Source organism: Myotis myotis, unplaced genomic scaffold, assembly GCF_014108235.1.
Source record: "Myotis myotis isolate mMyoMyo1 unplaced genomic scaffold, mMyoMyo1.p scaffold_m19_p_5, whole genome shotgun sequence".
Lineage (NCBI taxonomy): Eukaryota > Metazoa > Chordata > Mammalia > Chiroptera > Vespertilionidae > Myotis > Myotis myotis.
The window spans coordinates 38,686,305-38,705,260 of NW_023416357.1; the positions used below are offsets into that span (position 1 = coordinate 38,686,305).

The window sequence follows — 18,956 nt, forward strand, 5'->3', positions numbered from 1 at the left end:
TCTACCTTTGCATGCTAATCAACCTAAATAAGCTTTTAGAAATGCTCAGGTGTAGGTTTGACCTCCTGGTTAAGGAAGTCTATTCTATTTCCATGAGTCTCTTCGGTCCTCAGCAAAGTGGGGACTGAAGCCACAGCACAGAAAGGGGTCTCCCAGTGGGAGGCTGTTAATGGCAGGACTGACATCACAGGCAGCAGAGCTGCTGTGACTCATACAGTCAGAGGAAGAGGCGGCCTTTGCCTGCCAATGTTCTGGCAAAGGATGGCAGCATCTGAAAACCCACCTGGCTGCTGTTACGTCTTTTTTCCTTATGGTTTAATATTTCCAAAAATCGAGGTGAAATTCATATGCAGGCATACCTCGTTTTATTGCACTTTGCAGATGTTGCATTTTCTGACAAATTGAAGGTTGTGGTAACCCTTCAAGGAGAAATTCTACCGGCACCATTTTTCCAACAGGCTCAGATGAAGGTTAGCATTTTTTTTTTCCTTTTTAGCAATAAAGTACTTTGTGTAAACAGAACTTTTATATGCGTTGGGAAACAAATTTGTGTGGTTCCTTTTATTGCAATATTCCCTTTAGTGCGGGAGTCTGGGGCTGAACCTAAGTATCTACAAGGTATGCCTGCACCATAACATTAACCGGTTCAAAGTGAACAGTTCAGTGCATTCAGAACATTCACATGTTGTACAGCCACCACCTCTCTCGGGTTCCAAAACATTTTTATCACTCCAAAATAAAACTCATTCCCTTTAAGCGGCCACTCCCATTCTCTTCCTCCTTCCCACCACTCCCCGCCCACCAGCAACCACCCATCTGTTATCTGCTTCTATAGATTTACCCTTTTTGGGTATTTCATGTAAGTGGGGTCATGTCCTATGTGACCTTTTGTCTGCCTTCTTTCATTTAGCACATGTTTGTGAGATTTATCCACGTTGTAACATGTATCAGTGCTTTATTCCTTTTAGAGCTGAATAATAGTCCACTGTATGTATGTGCCACAGTTTTGTTTATTCACTCATCCGTTGATGGACATTGGGGTTGTATTTGACTTTTGGCTGTTGTGAGTAATGCAGCTGTGAACATTCGTGTATAAGTATTTGTTGGAGTACCTGTTTTCAATTCTTTGGGGTATATACCTAGAAATGGAATTTCTGGATCATATGCTAACTTTAAAAAAAAAAGATTTTTATTGATTTTTAGGCAGAGAGGAAGGAAGAGGGAGAGACAGAGAGAAAAACATCAATGTGAGAGGGAAATATTGATCAGCTGCCTCCTGCACGCCCTACCAGGGATCAAGCCCACAACTCCAGGCATATGCCCTGGTCAGGAATCGAACTGGCAACCTCCTAGTGCACAGGACAATGCCCAACCACCTAAGCCACACCGGCCAAAGCTCATATGCTAACTTTAGTCTGAATTTTTGAGGAACAGTAGTTGCTTTCCACAGAAATTGCACCTTTTTATATTCCCACCAGCAATGGATAAGAGTTCCAATTCTTCCACACCCTTACCATAGTATTCTATTTTTTAAATTAAAATGATATTATAGCCATCCTAGTTAGTATAAAGTGGTAGCTCATGGTTTTGATTTGAATTTCTCTAATGACTGATATTGTTGAGAGTCTTCTCATGTGTTACTCGTTTTTGAATATTATTATCAGTAGCCTAAGAAATACTAGTATTACCCAGATTCTCCTCCTCTGGTGTTGGATGGTGTGATGACTCACCTCATAGAAAATACTAGTGAGGAAGTCTGCAAGTTCAAGGGAGACACCCACACAAGGCGGGCGGTGCCGCCATCTGCCGCTACACTGTGAACACCCTTCTTGTGAATCCTTTATCCGCCCTGGGGTCAGTTAAGGAACTGACCCATCAACCAATTCAACTGAAACTAAAGCAATTTTTGACAAGGGAAGGTACCTTTGGTATTTCTTCAATTTATGAACTAAGGAGGAATGGGGCAGGCCAAGAGAAACAGGTCTCAGAGAATGAGAGCCCAGGGGGAAGGTAAACATGTGTCCATACAGTTTCCACCTGAGAGGTGGGATTGGGGTGGGGAGAGGGACAGGAGGAGTTAGAGTGACCTCTGTGGCATCCTCATGTGGTGTGACTGCTGGTCTTCTGGCATTGTTGCTGTGCAGAGGACTGCGTTTCCCATCGTTTCAGGGCAGGTCATAGGAAAGGAATGGATCCAAGAGACAGGAAATCAGCCCTGGAAGGTGGCCTGACGTGGGCAGAAGAGGGAAGGTACGTAGTCTGGATGGATCTTTCGAGGACCCAAGATGATAGGAACTATGGTAATTACTGAAAAAATTAAATTCCCGAGTCCCATTCTAAACTAGCCCAAGAACCCAGATCTCCAGGGGGACAATGTTTATCCTGTGAGAAACCTGGGAAACACTGCCCGTGGGGATAATAGAAACCGCAGAGGCGACGACAACGTGTGGGCTCGATTGTCTGGGTTAGGAGCACCTTGTAATTTCTAGGCCCTCTGGGAGTCCTGTTACACACCCAGCCTGTGCTAAGGTCCTGAAGAGAAAGATGTAGGTTCACAGTCGGCCCCAGTGTTGGTGGCTTCACACAGCCTCCTTGACCCAGCCTCACAGCAGCTCTGTTGGGGATTCACGTGAGAGCCACCAGTGGAAGGGGAAACAAAGTCTGAGTTGCGTCCCCTGCTCTTTCCTCTCTCACCCGGGGAGTTCTCCTATGTTTTCAGACTGGAGGACCTTGAACTCACTTATTAAAGAAAGCATGGTTTTATCTTTGCTTCTTTGTGTTGGAAGACAAGATCGCTGCATGTCTACATGATACAGATGAAGGGAACATAGTTGGGTTCACACGGAAAATGCCCAAGAGTGTGCCCAAGAGTGTGCCCAAGAGTGAGCACTGCCCCTGCCATCCTCTGGGGGACTCCCAGCTCCAGTGAACCCAGTTGAGAAAGTTCCCCCATCAGTGTGACGGGCTGGGCTCTGCCAGGTGCCATTCTGGACACAGAAAACACTGATCATTGAGCCTCTGGTGAAGGCGTTTCTCCCAGGAGAAGGAAGTCAGGAAGCACGCTGTGGAGGTGGTGGGAGAGCTGGAGGGGAGAAATGTCCTCTGACTGTTGGTGGGGAACCACGCATGGCCGGTCAGCTTCATGCCATGAGCCTCCCGGGACCTGGCATACCTGGGATTCCTGGAGTATCATGCATGCTGCCACCAACCCAAGCACCCCAATGGGAACAAAGTGGAGGGCCTGCATGCAGCTCTCCCTAATAAGGAATGCTTTGGGGAGGGCGGGGAGAGTCCAGCTGGATGAAGCATGGGGCTGCTGGAAAGTGCTGTTGCCCTTTACCTCACTCAGGAGGTGCCCCAGGGTCTGGCTGAGGTGGGGCAGCACTGGGAGTGCAGAGTGACTTCATCCCTTCCCTGTCTGAGGGTGGCAGACAGCAATGCGATGAGGAAGGCTGGTGGGCAGTGTGCTCCTGGAGGCTGCTCGGGCCTGAAGGAGCCGGAACTTGGGCAGGGTGTGTTTTGGGGGCTGGTTGAGCCACCACTGCTCTCATGTGCAAAAAATCACTCATAGGACTTTTCCTTAAAGGCCTTTGAACGAGCGAGTGAATCCAGCCTACCGGTACTTGGTGGGCCAAATGGATTATTTATTAGGAGGACTGTGCCTCTTCCATGAGATTGAGGGGCCAAGACCCAACATGATGGAAAGGTCCTGGGCTGGACCTGCAGGAGCTTGATTCTTTCTCAAATTCAGAGCCACCCCTGTGTCCCCAACCCCACATAGGAAGTGGCCATTTCTCTGTCTGTCAGGTCTCCTGGCCTGGCAGACACTTCCTGTGGTGCCCAGCCTTCACCTTACGGTGTCTCCAAGACCCCCTTCTGCAGGCGCTGACGCTCTGCCCCCTCCTCTTGGAACTGGGCAGTAAAGCTGCCAGCAGCTGCTCGCTGTCTTCCTGGCAGGCTGGAGTCCCCAGGAGCCTGCAGGCTGGGGTGAGAGCACAGCTCTGATAGGTGTCCGGGCGAGCTGCTTCTCTGCTGTGTCCCACTGACCCCTCCCTGCCGCTCTGGGAAAAGGAACAGGTTCCTGTAGGTCCCATGAGTGGGATCTGGCAGAGCCTGATGTCCTTCACCAGGCCTGTGTCCTTCACGGCTGTGCACTGGGAGGAGACCTTAGTGCCAGTCACAGGAGTCCACAGGCAGGTCTCTGTATTTCCATCCCTGCCCACCACTGAGCCGTCCTTCCCTCTGGAAAGGAGCTAGAATTGCGGTCTAGCTCTCATGAAGGTCTTCTCTTTCTAGAGTAGGTTCCTGGCTTTGGAATTCTTCCTTTCTTTGAGTTACAATGTAATAGTACTACTAATTAAACTGAGTAAAGTAAAAGATTTTTTTGAATTTTTAAAAAATCCTTAAGATGTATCTCACTAAGTACATATGTACAATTTGAGTAGTATGTTGAAAGTCCTTGCCCTAACCGGTTTGGATCAGTGGATAGAGCGTCGGCCTGTGGACTGGAGGGTCCCAGGTTCGATTCTGGTCATGGGCATGTACCTTGGTTGTGGACACATCCCCAGTACGGGGTGTTCAGGAGGCAGCTGATTGATGTTTCTAACTCTCTATCCCTCTCCCTTCCTCTCTGTAAAAAATCAATAAAAACATATTTCAAAGAAGAAGAAAGTCATTTAACGAATTGCTTTTATATTACCAACCTGATACGTAATTAGGGTCATTTATTCCCATTTATACTCAATATTAAGGTTAATATTGTTTCTCATTTAATAAATAATTTATTAATTATTTTATTTTCTTATTATTTTAAAATAATTTTTTTATTTTTTAATTACAGTTGACATACAATATTGTATTAATTTCCAGTGTACAACAAAGTGATTAGACATTTACATAACTTATGAAGTGATCACCTTGATAAGTCTAGTAACGGTCAACGAAAGAATGTCCAGCCTATGAAAAAGTTTTATAAGAGTTTGAGCCAAACTGAAAATTGCCAGGATGCCAAATCTCAACAAATTGAGAAAATGCTCTGGAGAATGGCAATTTTACAGCTTATTTTATACATTAAAATTGAAAGAGGAGATGTTAGGAAGGTTACCTGAAATCCACTGGTGGTGGATGAGGGAGGCGGGAGAAAGCAAAGCGGGGAAATCTCTGAGGCTGGGTAAAAAGTAAAACAAGACACATATTTCTTCTCCATCGGAGGTGCAGGGAAGTTAAGATTTGCAGCACACAGACATGGCATGTGGGCAGCAAGATAACAATGTGGTCTTGTGCTCTGGCGCCGGCGGTTGTGCCGTGGGGGGTCTGGAAAAGAAGCTTACTCTGACATTTCACAGGTGTGTTACCTTAGAAGCACAAAGACAACCGGCATTTTCAAAGTTAAAGATTGACCTTTGTCAAGGAAGCTACAGGCTTAGGACTTGACTACCCACCATGACCCGCTCCCAGTTAGGAATTTTATGTTCAGACCACCCTGTGCGATGACTTTGGTTTCTGGGTTTGTAAGGCCCGCCAGGCAGGCCTCTCCTGAGCTTGTCAGGTTTCCTATGTGGCCTCTTTTTTGTCCACATATTCATCTGACACCATGCATAGTTATTATTGACTATATTCCCTGTGCTACTTTACATCCTGTGACTGTTTTTACAACTGGAATTTGAACATCTTATTTTAAAATGTTTTTATTGATTTCAGAGGGGAAGGAAGAAGGAGAGCGATATAGAAACATCAATGATGAAAGAATCATCGATCAGCTGCCTCCCGCACGACCCCTATTGGGGATCCAGCCCGAAACCCAGGTATGTGCCTTTGAGGCTGGAAACAATCCAGATGTCCACCCATGGGTGAAGGATAAACAAACTGGTGTATTCATACAATGGAATATTACTCAGCAATAACAAGGAACAGACTACTCACATATGCAACAGCATCGATGAATCTCAAAAATATCATACTGTGTAAAAAAACAGGCAAAAGAATATCAACTGTATTATTGGATTTATGAAGTTCTTGACTATTTGCCTATAGATAGCTTATAGGCAAAGCTATCTATAGTGTAAAAATTAGATCAGTGGTTGCCTGGGGCAGGGGCTGAAGGGGTGGTTGGTTGCTAAGGTGGCATGAGGGAACATTTTCTGTATTTTGATTGGGGTAGTTGTTGTACCCTTAAAATAGAAGCATTAAAATAGAACGTTAATTTTACTTTAGTAAAAATATGTTAGACTAGGAGAAACTAAGATGGCGGCATAGGTAAACACCGGGAAATTGGCGCCTCACACAACAATTGAAAATTACCGCAAAGGACAGAGCAAACATCATCCAGAACAACAGGAAGGCTGGCTGAGTGTAAATTCTACAACTAGAAGGAAAGAAAAGCACGCTGAGAGCCAGAGGAGCTGCAGAGGTGAAGTGCAGAGGTACAAGTGCAGAGGTACGGTGGCTCGCGCGCGTGCGGAAAGGGGGTGGCACCTGAGGACGCGGCTGTCTTTTTGAATCACAAGCTCCCGACTGCTCTGAACTCTGGTTCCGGGAAGTCTCTGGGGACCCAGGACTCATACAGGGAGAAGCTGGTCTGTCCGGCAGCGGGCGAACTTGAAGGCGGCTTTCCCTCAGAGGTGCTTGCAGCAATTAGCGGGTCACTGAGACTCGCGACTCCGGGCGGAGAATCAGCCATAGCTCCTTGATCCGCCCTTTGATTCCCTGAGACCCCGCCCCACCCAGGCTGCGGCAGAGGCTTTTGCATGTGAATGTACCTAACTGCAGCCTAGCCAGGCAGACCCGGAACTTCCAAGAGAAGGCCCAAGGCCCCACAGCGGCTTGCATTGCTTCACAGCTGAGCCTCTTCTTGGCTCCTGCTGTGTGGCCTCAGGCAGAGGCTGAATTAGCACCTCCTTAGATCCAGGAGCCACTGTACCCAGTGGTCAGAGCGGGACCATCCAGATTGCAACTCCTCAGATCCATAAGGGACACACTCAGGGAGCAGACTCAGTGAGCACCAAAGCCCCACTGAAGCAAGTCTTGCCCCAGAAGGGTGTCTTCAGCACAGAAGTTCTCCCACTTTAGACACAGCTGATTCTCACAGCCAATTGGCCTGGAGGTCAATTCCTCCCAGTGATCCTACAACAACCAAGGCACCAAGAGTGCACCAAGAGTGTCCACCCCAGGTAACTGGGGAGGCTGAGCTACTGGGCCCTACAGGACACCTGGCGCGCAGGGCCACTCTATCAACACAGGGAAGCTGCCAAAATGCGGAGACAAAGAAACAGGTCACAAATGGCAGAAATGGAGGAAAGCAAACGATTGGATATAGAGTTCAAGGCCACGTTTATAAGGTTTTTCAAGAATTTTATGGAAACCGCCGATAAATTTAATGAATCCCTCAGTAAGTATAGTGAGACCATGGAGGACATGAAAAAGGACCAACTAGAAATTAAGCATACACTGACTGAAATAAAGAATAATTTACAGAGATCCAGCAGCAGACAAGAGGATCCCAAGAATCAAGTCAAAGATTTGAAATACAAAGAAACAAAAAATACCCAACCGAAAAAGAAAAAAGAAAAGAGATTCCAAAAATATGAAGATAGTGTAAGGAACCTCTGGGACAACTTCAAGCGTACCAACATCAGAATTATAGGGGTACCAGAAGGAGAGAGAGGGCAAGATATTGAAAACCTTTTTGAAGAAATAATGACGGAAATCTTCCCCTACCTGGTGAAAGAAATAGACTTACAAGTCCAGGAAGCGCAGAGAACCCCAAACAAAAGGAATCCAAAGAGGACCACACCAAGACACATCATAATTAAAATGCCAAGAGCAAAAGATAAAGAGAGAATCTTAAAAGCAGCAAGAGAAAGACAGTCAGTTACCTACAAGGGAGTACCCATACGACTGTCAGCTGATTTCTCAACAGAAACCATGCAGGCCAGAAGAGAGTGGCAAGAAATATTCAAAGTGATGAATAGCAAGAACCTGCAACCAAGATTACTTTATCCAGCAAAGCTATCATTCAGAATAGAAGGTCAGATAAAGAGCTTCACGGATAAGAAAAAGCTAAAGGAGTTCATCACCACCAAACCAGCATTATATGAAATGCTGAAAGGTATTCTTTAAGAAGAGGAAGAAGAAAAAGGAACTCTTACCATTTTCCACAGCATGGATGGAACTGGAGAGCGGATAAATACCACATGATCTCACTCATTTGTGGAATATAATGAACAACATAAACTGATGAACAAGGACTGATCCAGAGACGGAGAGGCATTGATTGGACTGTCGGGCCTTGGAGGGAAGGTAGGGGAGGGTGGGGGTAAGGGGGAAAGATCAACCAAAGGACTTATATGCAAGCATATAGGCCTAATCAATGGACATGGACAACGGGGGGGTGAGGGCATGAGCGGGGGGGGTGGGGGGGGTAGAGGGTAACGTGGGGACAAGGACACATATGTAATATCTGAATCAATAAAAAATATATTAAAAAAAAATAAAAAAAAATATGTTAGACTAAAGAGAAATAATAACCGAATGCAATATGTGAATCCCAACTGTACCCTATTTGCTGAAAACAAAGCTCTAAGAGATATTCTTAGTGTGATGAGGAAATGTTGGCTATGGCTGGCTGGTAGATGACGTTGTAGAATTATTGCTAGTAGTCTTGGTATGCTCCTGTGGATGGGTGGAAGCATGTCCTCATTCCTAAAAGATGTGCACAGAAGTGTTTAGAATTGAAATGTCATGATGTGTGCAACTTACATTCAAATGGTTCATGAAGAACAAAAATATGTATACAAACACACAGAGATGAAGCAAATCTGGCAGATATTAATAACTGTTGAAGAAAAGTAGGGAGTACATAGATGTTCGTTGTACTTGCAACTTTTCTTACTTTTCAACATTCCCCAGCAACTTTCTGTAATAATGATCGGGGTAAGGAAAGTTAATATTGAGGTATAATGGCTTACCCTGAAGTCTACAAATTCTTCCTTAGAAGAGGACCCTTATAAAGACATGGCTAGAGTTATTTTCTCCCAATGCTTCTGAGTGTATTTGTGCTTTTGAACAGAATCCCGAGAACAAAGAGCATTACCTGGTTGCAGCTCTGCTGACTTGGCTTCCTCGGCAGCTCGCTGGGCCCGGGAGGGTCTCAGAACACACTGCGTCAGGAACGCCAGGCTGGGCCACTTCTCCGCTGCCCTGGTCAGAGGGAGGTGACTGGGTGACTAGCTGCCCACCCTGCATGTTGAAGTGTTCTCAGCCTGCCCAGGTCACCCCCTGGCTCAACTCTGCCAGCCAAGCTAAAAGTCTCATCGCAAACACACTGAAAAAACAAGGCCCAGATGGCCCTGTTTGCTGGAGTGAAAATCAGGTTTACACAGGCACCTTACGGAAGGTTACATTTTTGCATAAAAATGTCTCCCTTCCCACCCAAACCCACTAATGCCCTGGAGACTTTGCCTAGAGCCTGGGGCAGGTGAGGTCTTGGGGATGGTGAGAAGGGTAGGAAATCCTGTGCCTTCTCTGGAAGGGGCATCTTTAGCAAGGCAGGGCAGAGCCAGTGAAGGGAGGAGCTGTTGGGTCTGAGGCCAGGAGGAGAAAGGGATGCAGTGAAGTTCACATCTTGACCCGGGAGGGAACTGAGTTCAAGGCGCCTGAGTGTAGACCGTGTGAAATGTTACGGAAATGTCCGAGTTAAAGGCTGAGAAAGGTTCCCTGGACATGGCTGCTCGTGAGCTGGGGATCAGGGCCAAGATCTCCTGGGGAAAGGGGGAGGATATGGGGGCACAGGTGCAAACAATTTTTCCAGAAGTTTAGTGCAACACTGTGATGGCTGTGGAAGAAGCAGGGAGAGGGGAGAGGTTTTCAGTGGCTGGAGCCCGAGTGTGCTCAGGACTGCACTGAGAGGTGTGACCCCGACCCTGAGACAGGAGAGTTAAGAGAGGAAAGGGGAGGGGTGTGCTCATTCTCCTGCGGTTTATTTAACAAGGAGAGACCTCTCTAGATGGAGGGAATGCGAGAGGGGCAAAGAGGGAGGGTAAGATACTAGTGCCACCCAGCTAGTGTTCCCACTGTGCATTCAAATTTCATGTCTTTAAAAATAAAGAGTGACCATACTTACAACTGTAGTGCATATTTGAAAGTCGCTAAGAGAGTAAATCTTAAAAGTTTTCATCATGAGAAAAAAAATTTGTAACCATATATAGTGACGAATGTTAACTGGACTTACTGTGGTGATCATTTCGTGATATTTACAAATACCAAACCATGTTGTACACCTGAAACTAATATAATGTTTTGTCAGGTATGCCTCCAAAACAATAAAGAACCTCATTTTATGTAGCTGTAGATCTAGGCCTACTTCTTATCATAGTTAATCCAGGAAGAAAAGGAGAGAGAGAAATAAAGAAACCAACAGATATGTAGGGAGTCTGAGATAAAGGGGAAAGTCAAGCCACCAAGTGATGGAAAGAGTGGCAAAGCAGAGAGATACAAAGAAGAAATCACATAAAAACCCACCAGGAGATGGACAGCTGGGTCCCACACAGACCCGCTATGGGAAAGAGATTCGGATTGTCCCCCTGGGTGAGTCATTGACTTTCATAGGGTGACACCCCCCTTGAGGGTCTTTTCAGTTTGCCGCTGCTGCTGTCCTGCATCTCTAGGGAAAAGTCACATGGTCGGTAGCCATTATACCCAATTCAAGTATTTCGATCCAATAAATCTGTTTTTCTAACTTGACTGGGATCCATTCTCATTTGGAAGAGACTGGCAAAGAAGGTAGATCAAATTATCTATCTATCTATCTATATATATATATAAAAGGCTAAGTTACCAACTGTCCATCTGTCCGACCATCCGACTGGCCAGCCAGCCGGCCGGCCAGTACATATGATGTGCACTGGCAATTTAAAAATAAACGTGGCTCACACATGCATGATACATATAAAGCTTTTGCTGGCGTTAATTGCACAGGTGTGTTTCAATCTGTCACTGTTGATCGTGAATTTTATTGACACTTCTATTATAGAGAAAGGGCAAATAGCGATATTAAAATATTTCTTCTAATTAATTTCTGTGCACCGGGCCACTAGTGTTTTATAAACATCGACTGACCTCCTATGTGCAAACCTATTGTCTTAGTGCCCAGATAAAAACATTACTAATAGCGGCTGTGTCCCTGAGGCCCACGGTGCCGGACTCAGGCTGTGAAGTGGGCTGCAGCACAGAACCTGCTCTCCGGGGGTGTGGCCAGCTGTGTGGGCTTGGGGCTCAGAGACAGTGACTACCTGCAGGGAGGGGGTGGGTACCAGACTGGGCCTTTTCTACCTGAAAATGGTGCTGTATTAATGCTAAACAGGCCAAAGCTGTTTCTTCTCATTCCTGCAGCCATTTACCATTAGCAGGTCCCTGTGGTGGCTGCCATAGGTATATAACACAACGGTTTTACTATCAATGTTTGGGGCTATAATTGGGCTTCCTTTCAGAAATACACCAGTTGGAAATAATATTATCTTCTGAGAGTTAATCCTGAATAAAATCAACTCAATACATAAAGGACAGAACAGAGATAAGCAAATTTACCAAAGGAGACAGGGTGTTCCGACATATGGCAGAGAACAGACATGAGCCCTCAGCAGTGTGTGCCTTTTGCATGTTGTTCCCTCTGCCGGAATGCCTTTCCCTGCGTCCTCTAGCTGCCCAAGTGCTACCACCTTTGGAGACTCAGTTGAAATGCTACCACCCCACGTACCTTTCTTTCCTGATCCTCTCAGTCAAAAACAACACTCCTTTCTCTACACCAAGCATGTCAAACTCATGGCCTACTGGCCACATGCCTCGTTTATTTGGCCTGTGTTAGCCTTTGAGTTTGACATGCTTGCTGTACACTCTAAAAGTGTGTGTTTAGCCTTGTTGTCATACATATTTTCTTCTCTCCTGGAGTAGAGTTAATGGGTTATATGTAAGTCCCCCCTACTCCAGTATAAACTCCTTGGCCACAGGAACCAGGTCTTATTCCACACTCTATGTGTATCACGGGTCAATAAATGTTAAATGAAAGACTGAGTAAATGAATGCATGTGAGATAACCACTTGACTATGCATTGAAAGGTCTGGAAACCAATCCCAGTAGAACACATTGCTAGAAAGAATGCATTCTTACTAGTAGCTAACTACATAAAACCACACACAGATTTCAATAAATAGTGCACAGTTGTTACTTACTTACCCCAGGAGAAGTCTGTCCTAGTTGGGACTCCCCAGAAATAACCTTGGATGGGGGGTTCTTGTCCATGTGACATGTTGAGGACGTGCTCTCCAGGAAAACTAGTGCGGGAGAAGGAGGGGGTGGGGGCACACTAAGCAAGGCCGTGCCTGAGCTGGAGACCAGTGTCAGCCTGCTCCCACAGAGCACTGGAGCATCAGCTGTGCTCTGCGTTGGTACTCCGTGAAGCAAGGAGGCTGGCCTTTGGTACCCCACGTCAGCTTGACTTTGGCTGAGGTTCCCTTGGAGGTGGGTGTAATTTCTAGGAGAGAAGGCTCCCATTGGCCAAGGGCAATGATCTGCATTGGGAACAGCTGTGATCCATTAGCAGCCTAGCTGAGCTTGGGAAAGGAAATCCAGGCTGGGATATTCAGTCCATTTAGAGTTCATCGTTGATGGTCCACAGGTGCTCCCCTCCCCGGGTCTCCCTTTTTCTTCCTTTTCTCCCTCTCAGCCAGCCCTACAAGGTCTCAGTTCCAACCAGCTGGGACCATGACTGGTGCTACTGACAGGGCCACAGGGCATTCATGCAGCTGGTGGTCCCGTAAGGCTCAGGTCCAGTTCTGTGGAGAGGCACACCCACAGAGAAAAAACATTTAGCCACTAATAATATTCACCTGTCACACTGTAACCCTGGGGTTCTGATGTCCAGAAGACACAGAAAATGGCTGCATAGATAAGAGAATATGTTTATAAATCATTTGGTGAAACAAATGATTATTTTTTTGGTGTTGGCCACGCTAATCTGGTATTCACGGTAATGTGGAGTCACAGTCCTCGCGTGGTGTGGGCTGCCTACGGCACTTAGCTAGGTGCTTCTGGTCCTGCTGTGGCAGCCATGGGCTTTGTCACCTCTTCAAGGCCAGCTGCTCCTGGTATCTATTTATGTGTAAAAGTCACGCCCAAACTTAGTGGCTTAAAGCACAAAGATCATTTTATTATCTCTTATAAATTATGGGTCTGTGGTTCAGGAATTAAGGAAGGCTCGGCCGGCCACTTCCAGCTCAAGGTCTCTCATGCAGTGTAATCACATGCTAGCTGGAGTTGGAAGAGAGCAGGTCAGAAGGGGCTGGGGGCTGGCCAGGCATCTGTCTCTCTCTTCATGTGGTCTCAGGACTTCTCTGGGCAGTTTCCCCAGGTGGAATAGCTTGGGCTTCCTCATAGCGTGGCTGCCCCAGGCAGTCATAGTGACTAAAACTTCCAGAGAGAGAGGGCTCCAGTGAGCAAGGCACAAGCTGTGTTTGAGGACTTAGCTTTGGAGGTCATGTTGTGTTGCTTCCTCCGTACTCATGGAGACAGTCACAAAAGCCCACCAGTTTCAGGGGCAGGGGAGGTAGACGACCTCTTAATGAGAACAGTTTCAAAGTATCCATGTAAGATGAGAATGAGCAATATCGGCACAGCCATCTTTGGGAAAAACAATCTCCTACCTCAGCTTTGGCTGATTAAGAGCGTCATGAGCTCCAGAAGGTGGAAGGGGGAAATCCCTTAGAGTTATTCTTGGGTTTTCCAACTTGAAATGTCTAGGTGTTCTGGACTTGGCTTACTGCTTTCTACTTTGCAAGAGAAGAGTCTTCTGTTGTACCCTGTCCGTGGCAGTGAAACCAGCAGCAGCAGCAACAGCAAACAGAAGCATCTGGAAAGAGGATCTGCAATTGGCCACGGTGGATTTCAGGGAAGAAGCTGCTGGAAGCCAGTTTCCTAATATAATCAATGTCCTCTACTTGCTCATCCTTTCTGCTCTTTGAGTTTTGTTTAATATGTGACCAGTATGGTAGGTCCCAACTCTCTCTGCCCTCTTTCTATATTAGGGCACATCCATTGCAGCCAACAGCCTCAGTCTTATAGTTTTCTAGTTTCTAACTAGAAATCTGATTCCCCATGTTATGATTTTCCACCTGGCCACACAGGTCATAAGTCCCTCCCTGCTGGCGTGACTAGCCTGTCCTAGTTCGCTCAGGACTTTTCCAGCTTTAGCACTAAAAGTCCTGCGTCCTGGGAACCCTGTCAGTCCTAGGCAAACCTGGATGGATGGCCACCCTTCCCTCCATCTATGGAAGTGCTGCTCTTATGTCAGATGCCCACCTCAAGCTGAGGAGACCTGGGCTACCAGGTGTCCAGCGGGGCCACCGTCTTTCAGGAGCATGGGGCAGTTTCTCTGAGGATGCGGTATGAGTTGGGCCAGCAATGATCAACCTCTCTAGTTAAAACCAGACCTGGATGAATGACTCATTAGAAGGGAAGGAACTAAGGTATTATACGTACACGTGCAGCAGTTTGGCATCGTAGAAAGAGCAGTGAAATAGGACTCAAAATACCTGATTTCTGCCACTGACTTCACCTTCCTGAGCCTCAATTTCTCCATCTGCAAAATGAAAGGATTGGACTAGGGCTTGATTCATTTTTTCCCTCTTGTTTTAGAATTTCATTCTAGAGCAGTGGTGCTCAACCTTCTGGCCCTTTAAGTACAGTTCCTCATGTTGTGACCCAACCATAAAATTGTTTTCGTTGCTACTTCATAACTGTGATGTTGCTACTGTTATGAATCGTAATGTAAATATCTGACACGCAGGATGGTCTTAGGCGACCCCTGTGAAAGGGTCGTTCGACCGCCAAAGGGGCCGCGACCCACAGGTTGAGAACCGCTGCTCTAGAGGGTAAAGCTACTCATCCTTCTCAAGACAAGGTCTGCTATTATCAATCTTAGAGCAAGTCCCACCCCTCCCATCTCCTCGCACCCTTCCCTCCTCACTTCCTGCTTTTACTCAGCATTGTTTTTAAAATATCCTCGTGGTGCTGGGTGCTGGTCTCTGATCTTCTCACCGTAGCATTTGGAGAACGGTGTTTCAGGATCGCAGAATGCTCTGTTATCCAGAGTTCTAGCCACCAGGAACCAAGTTATTGGTGGGCTTTCTAGAGTGGCAGAAGAGAGAAGACAGTATCTTTAATTCCTCCCCAAATTGTATCACTTTGATCTGCATGAGGGGACCCAATGGGCTGATATGTGGAGCACATCAAGGAAATGAATGAGGTGCTGAGTGGCAAGAGCAGTTGTGAACGCATCTTTGGGCTTCTAACTCTCTGAGCTTGAAGCCTTCTCACAACCTCCCAGATCTGCAGTCCTACGAGCTCTCGCTGGAGGAGCTCACCGCCTGCGTAAAGCTGGTAGACATTACTCCTGGGGAAGTGGGAAGGCGCGTTCCCTGGCTCTGGCTCTCATTTCACCAGGCACGGAAAAGTACCGCAGCTACTTAAGGCCTCAGCCAGAGATAGACCCCAAGTAGCACGTACATCTGCAAGCTCCAGCCCCTCTTCCCCCGGCCGGCCGGGAGAGATGCTGTGGTTGTTAGTGGTTATTAGCAGAGCCATGTGTCACAGGCTGAGACGCTCTCTTGGTGGCATTGAGGCTAACGGAGCCATGTGGTGTCTGGGAACCGGCTGCGGGTGGGGAGCAGCTGTGGGGACCGGCCCCTCATGTCACTGCCTGCCTACGCCTGGGAGGATGGGTTCCATTTCAGGCAGCAGTGATTCACGCTGGGTGGCCTCTGCCCTCCCTCCCGCATCAGCGTCACTGAGAGCTACCCAGAGGGTTGAGAAGGGCACAGCTCCCCTTGGAGAAAGCACGCCCTGACGAAGGGCCTCTCCTCTCTCCATGTATCTGGTTCAACAAGGTCTTAATCTCCACTCAGGCCTCTCGGCAAGCTCAGGCAATCCCCAAAGCTGGACTGGTGAGGCCCATCGAAATCAGAGTGGGTGTGGGGGGCTTTAGCGCCCCCCACCACCACCACCACCACAAGGAACACACTTTCTCACCTAAACTTCATACAGAGACACATCTTGAGTCCATTCCAGGCCTTAAGTATTTTTGCTTCTTGGAAGATGCAAAACAAAAAGAACAACAAAATACTAAAAGAAAAATAAACAAATAAACACACACACATACACACAGCAAAGGCCTATGGTCTCCACCGAGTGGTTTTGAGTCTCTCAGAGGAGGAGATGAGCGCGTTTACAGGATTATGTACACACTTTACCTAAATGTCTTCCTTTGCAGCAATAGGACTTAAGCTGATGCTAGAATCAGAGAGGAGTCACCTTGGCCTTCAGGCCTGGCAGCCCAGCTCCTCGGTGCCCAGGCAACAGCTTCAGGGGCCTCCTGACGAGGGCCTGGTTCCTCCTTACCAGGGACCCAGCTTCTCCAGTACCCAAGGAGAAGGCTTTCAAAAACAGGAGTAAAGTAATCACAGCTGATAGTCCCTGAGCTTACTGTGCCGCGAGCTCTCTATATCATCTCACTGGGTCTTCATACTCCGGAGAAGTGGGTACTATTCTCAGCCTCTTTTATAAATGAGGCTCAGAGAGTCGAAGCCGCTGATCCAGACACACAGCTGGTAACTGGTGGGGCCAGGATTTGCTGGCAGGAAAGATTCCAGAGCCTGAGCTCTCATCCACCATGCATGTGTAAGCTCACATACATGCTTGAAGGTGCATGTATGTGCCCTTTGGTTTATACAGTGTAATTATTTTATAATATCCACAGAATCACAAATGATTGGGAGTGGAAGTCACTCTAGAGATGACCTATTTGACTCCCTTCCCCACTTTCGATTACACACACACACACACACACACACACACACACACCAATAAAAGAAATTGAGGACTTGCCTTATTGCAGTGGTTCTCAACCTTGGCTGCACATTAGAATCACCTGGGAATCTTTTTAAAATCCTGATTTCCGGGCCTCATCCTCCAGAAATTCTGTTTCTTTGTTATGGGGTGAGGCCACAACATTAGTAACAAAGAAACAGAATTTCCGGAGGATGAGGCCCAGAAATCAGGATTTTAAAAAGATTCCCAGGTGATTCTAATGTGCAGCCAAGGTTGAGAACCACTGCCTTAGAGAAATAGTTCTCAAGTGGGCAAGTTTCAGAATCACCTCCTTAAAGCCCAGATCTCTGGATCCACAACAGAGCATCTAGTTCAGCAGCTCTGGGATCTGCATTTCTGCAAAATCCAGAGGCTGCTGACCCTGCTGGTCCTGGGACCTCACTGTGAGAGCCACGCGTGACTATAAACTGGACATGTTAAGGCCCATAAGCCCCTCTGCAGTCCTGTTACCTAAACGCTCCCAGTAAAGCCTGGACAAACACATTCCCAATGGGGTCACTCTTACCCGATCACTTGTTCTTAAATAACTCTCTTTGGCTCCCAGCAACAGAACCAGAAGGTGGTGGGCAGATTCTAAAAATGCCCTTCTCCAAAAAGGAGTCCACACTCCTCATCCCCCAGAACCTGAGACTGTGATAAGAATACCATTCCTGTGACTGTGCTGTTATAAGGTACCGTTGATGTAAAAAAGGGATTATCTGGGTGAGATTTTAATCACACAGGTCCTTAAAAGCAGAGAACTTCTATGGCTGTCGCAGCAGAAAAATAAGGCAAAAGGGGAAGCTAGAATGATTGGCAAGGAGATCTGGATTTTGAGAGGGTGCAGCCGTATTGAAGGTGGGGAGGGCCACGGGAGAAGGAAAGTAGGTGACTGCTAGAAGCAGAAGTAACCTCTGCCAGGAAAAGGGGCCTGCAGTCCTACTCTGCACAGGGCTGAACTTGCCAACAATCAAAATGAGCTTAGGAATAGTCTTCCCTAGGACCTCCGGCTAAGACTGACATCTGATCTACAGAACTTTGAGCTGGTAAACGAGGGTCATTGTAGCCTCTGTGTGTGGTCATACCACAATAGAAATCAAATACACAAGCACACAAACCCCTGAGATCAGGAGGGAGCCATGCCCAGTGCAGACCCACCCCGTCCAGAGAGCCTCAGACCACGAGCTGGGCCCCTGGGAGGCTCACCTTGTTTGCTGAAAACGTCAGTGGCTGTGACCTACATTCCATCTCCATCAAGGTAACATTCAGTTTCATCTAAAAAAAAAAAATCTAAAGGTTGTCTGAGAGAACACCTTGAGAACAGGTGGCCCCAGCGACCCTCAGCCGACACAGGCTGGCCCGAGACCACAGACGGATCCCCTCGTCAGCAGGCGTGTGCCCTTCATGGAAGAGCAGTTTGAAAACAGTTTAGCAAAACAGATTGTCCTCCTGCACTGCTGCTTGGTCACATAACATCCTTTCCTGTTTCTGAGATTAATCATCTATAGAGCTGAGCCCTGTCCCTCAGCAGGATGCGAGGAACCTCAAGCGAGAGGATGGGATGAATGTGCAGGGTCGTTCGGCAATGATTCCTGCACCCCCAGGTATTCTTATGATTCTTGTAACAAAGTCAAATGCGTGAGGACAGTTTTGGTTCTCAGCATGACCGTAGCACCGCTATGATAGTATAGCTATGGTCCAACCACTGTGTCTTTTTACTTTAAAAGGTGGATATAACTATCTGCCACCATAGTCAGATACAATTCAAGTAAAGGGAACAGGTAGCAGTGGGTAATCCCTACTATTGAGGTTTTCCCCAACACCTCCCTCCAACTGACTGACAGATGCCAGACATTCACTGAAGTGCAGGTTCATCTCTCAGGGCCGAGGTGCCATATCTGTTCCATCAGGGCCTTTCCCAGATGCAGCCATCCTCTCACCACAAGTCCTGGAGGGCGACCGGTCAGCACATGGGGCTTTGCTCATGTTCCCCATAAGCCTGTACCCTCAGCATGCTGCAGGCGCAGAGCTGGTCAGGCAT

General features: G+C 47.1%; 1 pseudogene; it reads right to left on the reverse strand.

The window, feature by feature from the left end:
- Positions 1-2,803: 2,803 nt before the first annotated feature.
- Positions 2,804-18,956, reverse strand: LOC118655994 (annotated as a pseudogene).